At 44.9% G+C, this 14,512-nt stretch overlaps 1 protein-coding gene across 1 annotated transcript in view; it reads right to left on the reverse strand.

Annotated features, from left to right (window-relative positions):
* Positions 1 to 14,512, reverse strand: part of DIS3L2 (DIS3 like 3'-5' exoribonuclease 2) — a 1,010,223-nt gene that overhangs the window by 178,378 nt on the left and 817,333 nt on the right. The gene's annotated exons all lie outside the window — the stretch shown is intronic.

Consider the following 14,512-nt stretch of genomic DNA (forward strand, 5'->3'; position numbering starts at 1 on the left):
CACAAAGACGTCAACAACTAGGCAGCCTATCTAAACTCTCATCTACAACAGACCTTAAATTTAAATTCACAATTCAGTAACTGAAACAAATGGAAACTAAGAAATCTCGTTGAAATGACACAATGCATCCAGCCACTCAACTAGAACTTTAATGTATCCAAAATTAAACCGAAGATTACTCCCACTCCACCAACGACATAAAATCCAGTAGTAAAAGAAAATCACAGAAAATTTAAGTTCATGGATGCTTTTGGCCTAGGTACTGCATCAGCTATGCCTCCAGGCCACCACAACATTAAAGGGGTGTTGCACTGCTCCAGACATTTACTCTGAAAGGTGTTCTGGACCCAAACTTGAAATCCATCCATCCCACCCAGTCCCTTCTGGATACAGATGTTCATGGAGCCAGCCATCAAGTGCCTCATCCCATCTTGAATATGCATGTTATCCAAAGCCCTGTCAACAGATAAAACTCTTCAGTTCGCACCTCAGAGAACGCCGCGTGTTCCTCAGAATGTCCTGTGCTTGCAAAGTCAGAAGAGTTGGCCACTCAGAAAACTTTTCGACTTGGCTAGCCGGACTCTGAATGTATGGTACCTGTTAAGCACGAACACAGAATCAGAGAGCAGGGTAGGCGAAGATAGCAAATTTCAGTGGGAGACAGCAGTTGAAAAGAGGCAACCAAAAGTCACAGATAACCCTTCCATTTTTTGATCTTCTCCACTAGCAACAGAAAATTACTGGGCAGAGGTACTCATGTGTGTTGTGCGGGTAGTCCTCTTACCTGTTCACATGTCTGTGACATGTTGCTTGCCTGGTAAGTCATAAGGTAACAGAGCATGGATGGTAGAAAGGCTGCAATTCATTTTGTTGCAATGACCAAGGATCGACATTGCCTCCACGGCTTCATTTAAACCAGGAATCCGGATTCTTGCCCATAATTATAGCAAGCCCAACTTTTAGATCCCTCCTCCAAACAAATTCAACACGTGGAGCTACACAATAATCATACAAATAGGTGATGGGAGGAATGCTTGCAATATGTTTACCAACTGGCAATCGCTTGGGATAGCTTTCCAACCCATCCTTCTTTTGCCCACCACACCACCTCAGTTCAGAGCAGGCCATTTGCAAATCACGCTTGACCCTGGTCCAAGATAACAGTCCAGCATTAACTAGTGTGTTTTATGTAACACCCTAGGTGGCCATGGGTATGAACAGGCGTGGGTTCCGTTCTCACTGTGCCATTTAAACCAAGCTACGCCTGACAGAAGAACCCTAATCAGGGTGTAACAAGCCTTGGGTTGCTTGCGTTCTGGTTCAAGGAGGACCTGGCCTGGAAGTTCGGCCTGGACTGTTCCTATTGGAACAAGGCCAAGGCTGATTTGCACTCTAGATGGGTCTAAACTGATGTGGCACAATAGGCAACAGAAAAATGGATTGGAATGCTACCTCGAGTGACTGCCTGTAGTCAGACTTTTTGCAAGCATTCCTCCAATCGCAGCAATGCACATTACATCCAATGTTTTCAGAGGGTCTTAATGACTCCGATTTTCCCAGGATGATTGAGGACAAGGTCTATCCGATTGCTAAGAAACTCACATAGCCTCTGCCAAAATGTCCCTTAGCAGGTTTACCACTGTACTTTGTTAGTGAAGGTAGTAAATGCCTGGTTTACACAATTATTGCCTTAACACCTGAAAAAACAACGCAACATCCATATTTTGTGCCTGCTGTCTGGTTTCAGAGTTGGCTTTCTAATTTGACTATTTTTTGCAGATAAAGTTTTCTGAGCAACAAGGAGATCCTTTCTCCTACACACTGTACAATATGCACTTGTATCTACAGCTGAGATTGACGGATCCCAGAGGGGACAGACAGAGACTTATGGGAACAAAACAAGCGGAACTGAAATGCCTATGCATTTTTCAGCATAGTGCAAGTTACATGGGGGTAGAAAGAATCCCACTGGCTGCAATGTAAGCGAGGAAATGGACGTCCCCAGTCCTTTTGGGTAATAACGGAAACAATTCTGGCAGAGTGGCCCCTGGATCCCGGTGCCACTACACCTGCTGTACTAATGAGAGCTACATCCCAAAGGCACAGGAAAGGTAGGCTGCTCAGGGTAGAGGGTCACTTCCTCTCACTAGGATTGACACGAGTCCAGAGAACAGTTTTACAGACATCTCTCCAAATGCTGGCCACCACTTCACAATGGCGTAGGAGGAAAAGAGTTAGAAGGAGTAATTCCTAAAGTCTCGCCTGAATACAGTCACTTGCTGCCTCAGCTGCCCTGTGCCTCCCTACAGCCCCAGAGGACAGCTTTCCTTCTGCAGTTTACGGAAGGACATCTGCACTACATCTGCTTGACAATTTACCACACTCTGAACCTCTGCGGGAGAGAGGACAGGCTGATGGGGGGTGAGCACTGCATATTTATCCCGTCAAGTAGGGCCCATTACAGCTCCACAAAACTTCACTCACTTGGCGAACTCTGTCCATGTGCAGACGTCATCACCAGTTGTGGGCAAGCCTGATGCCAGAACAGTTAAGTGAGAAGAAACACTGCTCTCCAAACCGCAGCTGACAGGTCCCCTGGTCTTCCTCATCCTTCAACGGGTCGCCTAACTCGATTATGGATCCTCACCTTCTGGTACATCAGCGGGTTTTCACGCAAACATCTGAAGATCTGAATTTTGTTTTACTCAAAAGCTGTCTTTTGTATTTCTGCATCGTGCTCACAAACTCACTTTAGCGGCGAGTGTTGTGTACCTATCTGCAGAGTTGTGTGAGGACAGCAGGATGAGGAGGACTTGAAGATCTACCTTGAGACCCTTGCGGGTAGAGTAGTCGCGCTTAACAAACGTTGATTGGTTGATTGCCCATGATGAACTTCAGCACTGAAAACACTGGTGGACAAATACAAGACAAGAGGACCGAGTCTCCGATCCAGCCATACGTGCAGTAGTTACAACCAGAGATACATAAAGGAGGCGCACGTAATTAAGTGGAGAAGACTCGTGTAAACGAAGGGTACGGTCATCATGGCCACAGGGGTCAACTTTCAGCAGCACACCCCAGTGAAAACCGTTTGTTAGCCTTTATCCATCTGTTGAAACCGGAAAATGCAACTTTCCTGAGCCTTGTAAACCGTAGTCCAACCTGGCAGGCCTACTGTAACTGGAGAGCATCACGCATCTTAGGAGGTAAAAATAAAACTCTGATCTGAGCATCATCTTAGGCAAGGACTTCTCCCTACTCAGATTCGTGAGAGCTCCACATTTGAATGTACCTGGTTAGTTTGGATTTTCACCTCATCTGGCCAGAATTGTAGCTTCGGCCATTAGCTCTAGGGTGGACTACATTTATACTTATTGATCAAGCTTCAGAAGCCATAAAACTATGGCGTTAGGCTAGTATAGAGAGTGGAAAGGAAAAGGTATTCGAGAAGTCAAAAACACAGTGCCCTCGCACTGGCGGAGAGAGGCCTAGAAAACCGACAGTGAAGCCCATGGGTGCCCACTAAAAACAATCCGGTAACGGCATTACACTGCATGGAGGCAGAACGAGTGGTGTATGAAGCAAGGGGATACCCACGAAAGTTCGATAAGGTGTTAGGGAGTTGAATATCCCACTATGCACTTGACAGGGACATGGGGGTGACCCTGGAGTCCTCCACCACTGAGAACTGACACACACACAGACAGGGTGGGTACGGAATGGTGGGAGACCTGGGTTGCCCCTCTGATGGAGCTGGAGACTGCGGACACCCACCACACCGGAAAACGTAATGATTACTGTGCAAGTGTTGGTTGATTGTGACCCTTCCAGGAAAATGTACTGTATCACTAGTGGCAACAATATATTATTTATGATGGACAGTTGTGAATCGTTTCTAAACGAACAAAGTGAAAAAAAATAGTTAAAAAATCACTGCCCTGGCTGTCAGCATCAAGCACAGTGGCAGAAGATGGCTGGCTTGGTCTTCAAATGCCTCACTAAAGCACTTCCTCCACATTTGTACAAAAGGCAGCTACTATTTGTGCCCATGGTTGCAGCAGACATGCTTGCTGTATCGTTGAGGAAGCTCTACCTTTCACGAGCTGCCCCATCGTCTTAGGCTTCTCCCACCTAAACTATGCAAGTGGACTGCATGTAGATGCTGCGGTCAATGTTCTCCAGAGACCCCCAGGGATCCGGTTCGTAGCCGCCCAACAGCTTTTACACCTCTCTCTCCATGATTACGCCATGCCAGCTCTTTCAGCTCCACACTCTTGGCCTGTTGCAGGTTTTGTTTTCCAGGCACTGCACTGGCCATCCGTAGTACTAAAGAGATGATCCTACACCTAAGAACAATCCCCCATCATCCAAGCAGGACCTCACAGCCACACATGGTTAGAAAGTCCTGCACTGGTGGGACATCTTTTGTGGTACAGAAAACCAGACTCTGGAAAACTCTCCAGAAGGAACAGGAGACCAGTACAATGACACAGAGCTCTAAGGAGCAGCAAACAACTGTCTCATTCAACCAAGCACAGCCACAACATATAAGTGGACACCAAATGCTTAAAATTTTTGACCTCTAAAATATAGTAACTGAGTTCTATCTTTCTTATACTCTTCTGCGTCACAGACCTATTGAAGCGCAGCAGCAACCTGGGTAGCCTCCTACCCATCCACCCCTACCCAACCACCTTGAACAGCGTTTTAGGACCATGACAGTGGTAGAGAGTGCTATACAAGTACTACAATACAATCTAAAAGTGGCAAAACATTTGCGGTCCAAGTGACTACTATTTGGAATTAACTACGATTGGCCTTTCTGAAAAACTCACCCGTTATGTTATGTTTGTTAAAGCACATGGAGGAGGAAATTCTTTATTGTTGATTAATAAAAAATAATTACAAACACAAATAAAGAAAAAATCATTTGGTTTACGACAAAAGCTTGAGTATACCAATTTGATCAAGCTAAAATCATGTCTTTACATATCGCAGCATATATAATGCATTAAATTAAGATAATAACAAGGTACATTATATTTTGGTTCCTTATTTCATGCAAATTACATAAGACCACTTAATTTTGAGGAAAAAAAATTAAGAAGTGATCGATAGGACGACCTACACTTCTCCAAATTTAAAAATTCATATCATAAAGTACAATAATTAAAGTGCACTGATACAATAACTTACAATTAGCAGCAATGTTTTCAATTAACTCGACTATACCAATCGAATCCGTCTAGTGGCGCATCTTTTTAGATATCAGCTACCCACCTGCACTACCCCCTACTTCAAAATCCAGATTTAAAATCCCATAATTAAAATGAAAATTGTTACAATGAACATGTACAATGTTTGACATCTAGCAGCAATTACTAAAGGGCACTTGTGCGACTGATTACAGCCGGCATCAATAATTAAAGTGCACTTGTGCAATTTCTTAGGCAAGCACCTTATTTCAAAAGTCACACTGAGAGACCATAGTTAAAGTACATGAATTAAAGCGAACCTGTGCAATGCTTTACATCTAGCAACAATTGTTAAAATGCTCTTGAAGGATGAATAAAGCATATCTATACAGTCTTTTCAACTAGCAGCGATTATTAAAGTGCTCTTGTGCAATGACTTAACGTCTTTTAAGAATTCGGTTTCAAAACCGTGCACAATACTTCAAGAACAATTTGTGCAGTTACATTTTCAGTTTTCTCTCGTTTTTGAGATCCAATAAAATCATGACTATTTTTTTTTAGTTTAGCATTTTTAATACTAACAAAATAATCCTATGAGACCAGTCATTAATTCTTTAGGCAAGTATTTAATATCAGATCTCACACTCTGAAAGGAGCTTTTTTCCTGCAACAAGGGTGTACTTTACAAACTGTAGTCAGGCGAGACGAGTTCCCGGAGAGACAAGTCATAATGGCTTGACAACATGCTCTCAACCCTAATTCATTAAAAATAGACTTTAAAAATGTGTTTCTCTCTTCTAGCAGTAGCGGACAAGTGGATACAATATGCATAAGAGATTCATTATCAAAAACAGATAACTGACAACTATTTGTGGGCCAATTTGATTCCCATTTTGGAATTCCATCCTTTGTGGGATATCTCCCAAATCGTAGCTGCATAAATCTGTTTCTTAAAGATGGTTTTAAATGTGTTGTGAAGTATGATTGTTGTTCCAATTTAATAAAGGAGTTAATAACAGGCCAAGAGTGTCTCTTTTTAGCGAACTCATCCTTATCCAGAAGAATCGATAAGAAATTAGCTGAGCAATTTATTGTCTGTTTAAGCACATGGGGTTTGTGATGGCTGAGGAATTATATTGTGAACAGGCCCCAGCAACTAGGGTCCCCGTGGATGGGTGCATTTTGCTTTATAGGTTTGCATAACCATTTTGCACAGTTCTAAAATTACAGCCAATCTCCTAGCTTGTGGCAGAAATGTATCAAAAGCATAAGGGTAGCAGCGCTGACAGCATGTCTGCCGATGACATCGCAGGACGCAATTGAAGCAGTGCGGTGCTTATGCCTTGCCATGGGTTCCCTGGCCATTGTGCAAAAGTGTTCAAGTCAAACTTCAGTTATGAGACCTAAATAGTCCAACAACGATCTGGGGTCACTTGTGTTTCCATCCGGAAGGGACCTGGCTTGGCACTTGACGGGACTGCTCCTATTGGAGCAGGACCCAGGCTGATTTGCGCATGGCTGTCTGCTCTCTGCCCAGAGTGGCATAGTGAGAAGAAATAACAATAGATTGGACTGCAGCCCCCAATAATTACCAGTGGCTGAAATTCATTCAAGCTTTCTACCCTTCACCTTTCTCCTGACCTCAAAATCAAGTGTACTCAACAAAAGTCTACAGAAGGTTGTAGAAGAGTGATTGACAAGAGGCACAAACAACCGGCAACCAAATGAGAAAATTGATAAATACGTATTCACCTAAAAACTGGAACTAAGCCCATAGAGGTTGAAAATAAGGGGAGCAATTGCAACCCCTTGTGTCCTGTAAATGATGTCATGAACCTTCTGCAAGTTCTTAAAATATGTCCCATTATTCAGTGATTCATGCAACCTAATTGTCGATTTACACTTTTTTGTTGTTGCACTTTTTACACTTACACTTGCATTCCAGCTCAATTTTCATTTGACTACTAGGAGTTGGCTACAGTAAAGGCCATCGGTCAGCGTCAACAGGCTGTCTGGTTATATACTGTCTCCCAAAGCCCCTGGGAATGCCTTAGTGCCTCAGACTGGACCAAGGGCAGCACCTACTTGCCTTATAGTCTTACCAGTCTAACCAACATTTCCAATAGTTTAATGGGGAGCACATCACAATACTTCTCAACTGGATCAATTTAACTAGACACGTCTACAAATTGAAATGTTAAAAATTACATCCACTGAATCAATTTAACTAACATCACTTCTACAACTCGAAACATTAAAAATCAGAATAATGTATTCGAAGCAAAACAGCTAGTGCTTTTTAAAAACAATTTAGGACTCAGATAATTGTCTTATTCTTTGCATTCTCCTTGTACACATCAAGTACTACTAACAGACTGTCCAAGCTCGTAGGTATCTTAAAGTCCACATGTAACAATCTGGATCATATACACTGCATACTCCTGAGGCTGTTACACAGTTGTACAACACATATGTACTAAATCATCAGGTGACAAAATGTTGATTACAGCCAACATGTTTTTCATGCCCTTACATAGATTCTTCAGGGCTTGAAGATAGGTTTCATTAGATGCAATAAATCCATGGTCCACATATATTGTGATACTACTTTTCCATCCTGATCCTTTTATTTAATAGAATCAGAGCTGAAGCAGGTCCCAGGAAACTTGTTTCCAGTTCAGGGAAGACATGGCTTGGCAGTTCGGGCTGGACTGTTCCCATGAGGCATTGGGTCAAGACTGATCTGCATATGACTGGGTATTAACTGGGGTGGCAAAGTGAGCTATAGAACGATGATGGATTAAACTCAGATCTGTGACTGGGGGTGAGTTTCTGAAAAGTTTGAGCGCTCCGTCCATTATCTCCTTGTGTTTGCTTTGTTCACCCCAAGTTGGCAAGGTATGCTCAGATGTGGGTCCCTTGTTCACTTTGCCACTGGATTCAAGCTAGCCTGGCTGACGAGAGGTGAAACCCCGAAACTGGTCCCAGGATGCTTGTTTCCGGTCCAGGGACGACTTGGCTTGGCAGTGCAGGCTGGACTGTTCCCATGAGGGACAGGGTCAAGACTGATTTGCATATGGCTGGGTCTGAACTGGGGTGGCAAAGTCTGCTAAAGAACGATGATGGATTCAACCTAGCTCTGTGACTGGGGGTGAGTGTTTGAAAAGTGCCTTTAAAAATAGCCTATTCAGTGTCATGCGGTTTGGTCTCGTCAGTCACCAGTTTTACAAATCTAGTTAAGATTTTATGGTGGTTGTAGTCCATCACTGAGGGCTTATCCAGCAGCATCTGGTGAGGTTGGAGAGGTTGATGGAAGGGCAACAACAAAGGCAATAATGACTTCATGGTAGTGTCCATGGACCTGATACACAGGATTCTCACCGTGGCCCAGCCTTTCTTCTTTTATCTACACCTCCCACTCTGCAAGTCAGCTCACAGGATTTCCTTCCAGGATTGTTGCACAGACTGCACAGGGAGCAATAGATCTGTGGGAGCAAGCAGGCTTTACACACGCCCACTTGTACAGGAAAATCCCCTGGTGATTTCACTTCTACACCATCGCTTATATTTCTGACATAATGTGTTCAAAGTTTCTTTTTCCAAGAGCTGATGTGTGCTGTGGAGCTGATAACCACAGGGGACGTTAACGCTTAAGGTTCAAGGGTTGCAGTGATTTCAGACAAGGAAACAATATTGTTGAGAAATTCAAAACCAACCAGCTTTCCAACTCTACAATTAGCTTCGCTATCGGTACAAAAAAATGACATCATAAAAAGATGATAAAAAAAAGGAAAAACAGTGACCTAATGGAGAAGCTGTAAGTGCCTAGACTTTGTTAAACAATGACAGGAACAGCTTGAGTTTGCACGGTCAGTCCAACCTTTGCACCCACCATGACTTCACCATGTGCACCTTGAGATCTCACAGACCATCATTCACCAAGAGCACTGCTTGATGGGCGGACACACATCAGAGCAGGGTGTACCTGCCCAGGGGTACCATTGACCCAGAAAGCCGACTTTGTCGGCTGCGCAACAAAAGCACCACCAAGGCACAATGACCGAATGGTTTGCAATTTTGTGGGATTGCGAAGTGTGTTTGCAAATACGGGAGTAACTACAGTTGGTGCAGCGGCAAAGGAGGCCTGAGGGGCGCATTGGACCCTAATAATAGCTGTATTTAATACCCAAACAGCAGTCAAAGGGGCCATTGTGCTTGCTTGCACCAAGGCCCATGGCATCCTTGCTATGCTACTGCTTGGAAAGCACCCAGAGACCTCCCATCACCGCTGCAGGGTGCGCTAAGAGGAACAGTGGCACGCCCTGTCTGCGAAGTGGCGCTTTCTGTCTGTTAAATTGAGCACCGTTGTAGAATTGTTTGATAAACACACACAATGTACGGTGACACGGTGTGTGGTAATGGCAATGCGATGTTTAGAAAGTGAAATCTTTGAGAGATTAGGAAACACATTTTACAAGAGTAAGATGGAAAAAGAGCGAGCCCAACACAAACAATTCATCGGATGAACAAAGTTGGCACCCACCAAGCCGGGATTTCCAGGAACGTTTTCAGAAGGTGCAGACAAAGCAAGCCCTCCGAATAAGTCAGCTAGCTACCACTTTCACTTGCAATGTCCATGATCTGGTCTGTTACGCGTGTCCAGGAAGTCGCAACACAATCTCATAAGGCGTACATGTACCCTGCTATCACCACCCAGTGTGAAAACGAACCTTAAATAGGATTCACATCACTTTGTAGTGGATTCCTGGATTTTAGAGCATCAGATCTATGCTCCACAGAGGGCTCCTTCCAAATGCGGAGCGATCATCACACGCATCCGCCATGTTAATGAGAACAAGCATGGCTGCTCAGCGTAAACAAAATGGTGGCGTTTCACCAACCCACAGAACAAAGCAAGCCGGCATGTCTTGCCTCAGTGGTCAATTGACAGGGTCTGTTTGTATCCTAAAAATTGTTTTCGTGGCTATTGACATGAAATTTACTTGACTGCAGCTTGATTTGTTGACGAATCTCACAATCTACACAGAAAGATTACATTAGTCATCTCAAATGGTTACTTATGAGGTGAGACGTGTATAAATCACATAGGGGTCGGGTCGTGCTCACCCATCCAAGCACATCCTGAGAGGTACCAAAAGAAAGGACAGTGGTCCATTTCAGTCTAACTCCTCAAACACCAAAGCTCCAGGCAAGACAAGTCTAACAGAGGTGCTAACGATGGTTTGGAAAAGCCTTGGTGAGAGCGATTTTCTCTTGAAAAGTAGCGAGCCTTCCCACTTAGAAGAGATGTCTACAGCTCTGGGCAAAGTTAGACTTTTTTGCCATTTTATATAAATATAGTAACCGGCTCACCATTACGAATGGGAGTCGTAAGACCTTGTGCGCCATTCTGAGGATGCCACAAGGGTTCTTAGGGCGATGCTGGGACTAAAGCAGAGGTCTTGAAATGGGGAACAGTGAAAAGAAACAAAAAACAAACCTGGAAATAATAAACAATGAAAGAATCTGCCATTACTCAAAGACTAGTTTAATCTTATAAAACATAAAACAAGGCTGACGAGTAGAACAATGAGCTCAGCTATTCTTACAACCAAAATACAAGCCAAAAGCAAGTCTAATTCAGGCTGGCTCGCAGTCCACAGACAGAAAAGGTCTATAAAAAAGGTGAAAAAACAACCATAATGTCATGAATACTGCTTGAACAAGGACATTACTGTACAGTTTTCAAAACGCTGCAACTATTCAAAGAGTCTACGCAAGATAAATACCCAAATGGACATTTTAAGGCTATAATGACGACCACGGCGATAGTTCCTTAATAAGACCGTTCCGAAATCTGAAATAAATGAAAATAATTGCCAGAAAGGCGCAGAAACTCTTAAAACAATAGTGCACAGAAAGCCACAAGCATCCAGTCAAAGAAGAAGGCATCCGAACTGCAGCAGGAGATACTAAACCAGAGTCCACCTTACTGGGACCCACCAAAGGCTTCTGGGAAGCCTGACAATCGGAGGAGTCTCGCAAAGGGGCTGCATGAACCGCCCAGGCTTCTAGGCACATCAGAGCCTGTTCCACTCTCCAATAAGAGAAGGGGTGGACGCTGGCCCTTCCATACCCTGGAGAAAGAGGGCACCCTCTTCTCATCTGAGGGTGCCACGGGGACTATCTCTGCACAAAGAGTGGAGGAACATCTTCAGCTGTATTATTTGTCCACTTGTCGTGTTGTCGTACAAGTCAAATAGTCTTCGTTGAGGATGTCCGTCCAAGCGTAACAGGAGTGGTCAGTAGTTTAGAGCCTGGACAGCAGGCTTTTCGTAAGGATGTTAACATCACTAACAGGGAGGTTAATATTTTAATAATTTCTTTGTACACAAAGGGTAGAACATAGTGTGAAAGGAAACACGTTTTCGTTGAGTACCATGGGGTGGCAGGATTGATAATTTACGTAGGTAGAGAGTCAGGAGGACGGTGAACACCTCCATCAGAGATGCGAGGGATATTAAGAAGATGAAATGCGCTAGGGTCTTCAGAATAGCTTTTATTTCAGTTCCTTAGAACGGCCTTCATGAAGGGACTGGATTTGCCAGCAGGTGAAGGTAAGTACCACACGCTGGCCGTTCCCCGTGAGAACGCTTATTTCAGTGTCCTTTATATTGAAGTTGAGTTTTAAGAAGGTTGTCAGAGCTCCAAAGGGAACAAGATCCACCGGAGAAGGTGGGTTTAAGGGACAAGTGTTGTGAAGATCCAAAGGGCTGAAATGTTTAGAGGTTCAGCAGCAATATATTCTAGGCAGATCCTCAGCATTACCTCGAGAAGTTTGAGCTAGCAGTTTGCACCCGTACCCCCTCAAGTTATCAGCAAAAATGATTCGCCACAGGCCATCTAGTTTCAAGTAAATGCCACACCTTCCAATACGCGGTATTACATGCAGAGCCTGACCTGAGACAACACGACACCTTGAAGCCACATATAATGTTGCTCAATAGACATTAAATATCGCAACCAGAGTGAAATGGATTTAATCAGTGCAGCTAGTTAAAATCTTAGTGCCGAAAAGTACTCAATGATGGCGTGTTAGGCATAAAGCGGAGTTCCTATCTTGGTAAGTCCAGACCTAAGGAAAATGACTAGGTTATTCACATTTGTCATATCCCGCAAGGTTCTCTGAAATTGCCCGACGCAGGGAATATCACTTCATGGGACTGTTTTCCACGGTTCCTGCCGAGTTCAGGAAGCCATGCAGCAGCAGGGGAGGCTCAGTGCCACACAGTGATTTTAAAACATCACAAGCGCAGGAAAGATATTACCAACCCTCAGGGGTGCAGAAGGACTTCGGGGGGTTAGAACACAAGCCAGGAATGTGTCACCTCCAGCCTCGATGGGCACCAACGCAGCCATAAGTGGGGTGCAGGCATCTAATGCCAAGACACTTTGCAGTCCGGGTCACACTGCACCCGCTAGACTAGTTCTACGGAAGCGCCGCCATGAACTCGAGCACGCGGCCCATATGGCGGTGGTGCCGGTCCCCGGAACGCGTTTCCTGCGGGGGTTCGGCCAGGCAGTGATGTGGCCGGCACCCGCCCCCTGCGGGCAGTAATTGGCTCAACAGCCAAGTACCCCGGAAGTGCAAGCACGACTTCCGGGGCGCGAGGGGAAGAACAGGTCCCGGATCCTGCCAGGACCTGTTCAAACTGGCTAAAGGGGAAAAAAAGCCCCTTAAAAACGAGCGCGGAGTGTCAGGAAGGTCTTTTCCTTGCCGCTCCTGCCCTGGGAAGACCTGCACACCTGAGTCCATGCGGCGGAGGATCTCTTTAAGCACAGATTTTATTTTCCCACCCACAATCTCCTGAGGCAGTAGTTTTTAGGAAATGTTTCATGCGGGGCTTTTATAACGATTTCTCTTACAAGTGTGAACTCTGTTTTTCTTTTCAGGTATTACGATGTTGTGCTAAGTATGTAACATTCGATATGTTTTGTATTACAGGGCGACGTCATTTTTGCTTGTCGTATTTTATTTGTGAGTATCCTTGGTCTGCGGTAAGGTCATGTTTGGTCAGTCAATTTTCCATCTCTTAGTAGGCATCCTATTATTTAACGGGGATACGGGGAGGGGGGTCACTGGTCACATCACACTCCAGGGGGCGTTTACGGCCGTAGGCTGAAGGGTGCAGGGGTAGGAAGTTCCGCTTCCGGCAGGCCGTTGGGCCAATCCCCGCCTGGGCGCCAAGTTAGCATGACATCATTCCCTGGGAGGTAGTATTGGAGGGCGTAGGGGTGCCCGAGTGAAGTAATCTGACGGGCAACTAGGCCTTCTGCGCAAGGTCACTCCGGTAAGAAGGGGGACCTAGCAAGTAGTTGGGACCAGTCATGACCTAGCACGTAGGCTCACCCGGGATACGCAGAAAACAAAGTGAACATATTTCAGTTTAGGTTAGGTATGGCTATGTACTAGACATCTGTTAAGGTTAGCCATAAAAAATGTAAATACATTGTATATGAAATGTATAAAGTCATATGTGTGGGTTTTCTGCGTATTTGAAATTTGTTATTAAAATGATATGTTTTTGAATTTTAATAAAATACGGCCGGGTTTTTACGACCCCTAATCCAGGATCGGTGTTGAAGGATTATTATTGCCTGTGTCTGGAGGGAAAGAGGGAGGGGGATGGGAAGCACCCCAATTGGGTTTGGGGTTAACCTGCTGGTAGGGGACTCGGCAATACCTGGCCATATACAGTACGCCTCTGTACAACCAAAGCAAGGTTCCATGGGTAAAAAATAGCCGCACAATCCGATAGCCTCCAGTCGCCCTGACTAAGAATTATCACCACTATGACAGGGCTAGCATTATACGAGGGTCGCACACCAACATGACACAGACAGCCTAAATATGTCACGGAATACAGCCTGCATGCACGCATTTTTACTAAGAGCGTGCACTTCGTTGCAACAGCGCTCAGCATCACTCTATACCTTGGGCATCAGAGGACATAGGGTGGGGGCTGGGTGAGGGTCGGGGGGGGGGGAGGGGGAATTGGGGTGGATGACTAGAAAGCCAGAAGTTCCAAACCTCTTCTTGCGGGTAGATGCTGACTACACAAAATCTTACGGTGCTCGACACAAACTAGCAAACTACGGAGAACCACCACACACTGTGCCTGGAGCTCGAGGCGTGGAGATGCAGGCTGGCAGCCCCATGGGAGGTTCGCCTCTGCTGACAACCTGCTTATCTTTCCAGTTTCCATGTTATTTTTAGGCTGTCAACACTGAAGCGCCTCAACTGCTTCCTACTGTCG

Source organism: Triturus cristatus, chromosome 11 (assembly GCF_964204655.1).
Source record: "Triturus cristatus chromosome 11, aTriCri1.1, whole genome shotgun sequence".
NCBI classification, from domain to species: Eukaryota; Metazoa; Chordata; class Amphibia; order Caudata; family Salamandridae; genus Triturus; species Triturus cristatus.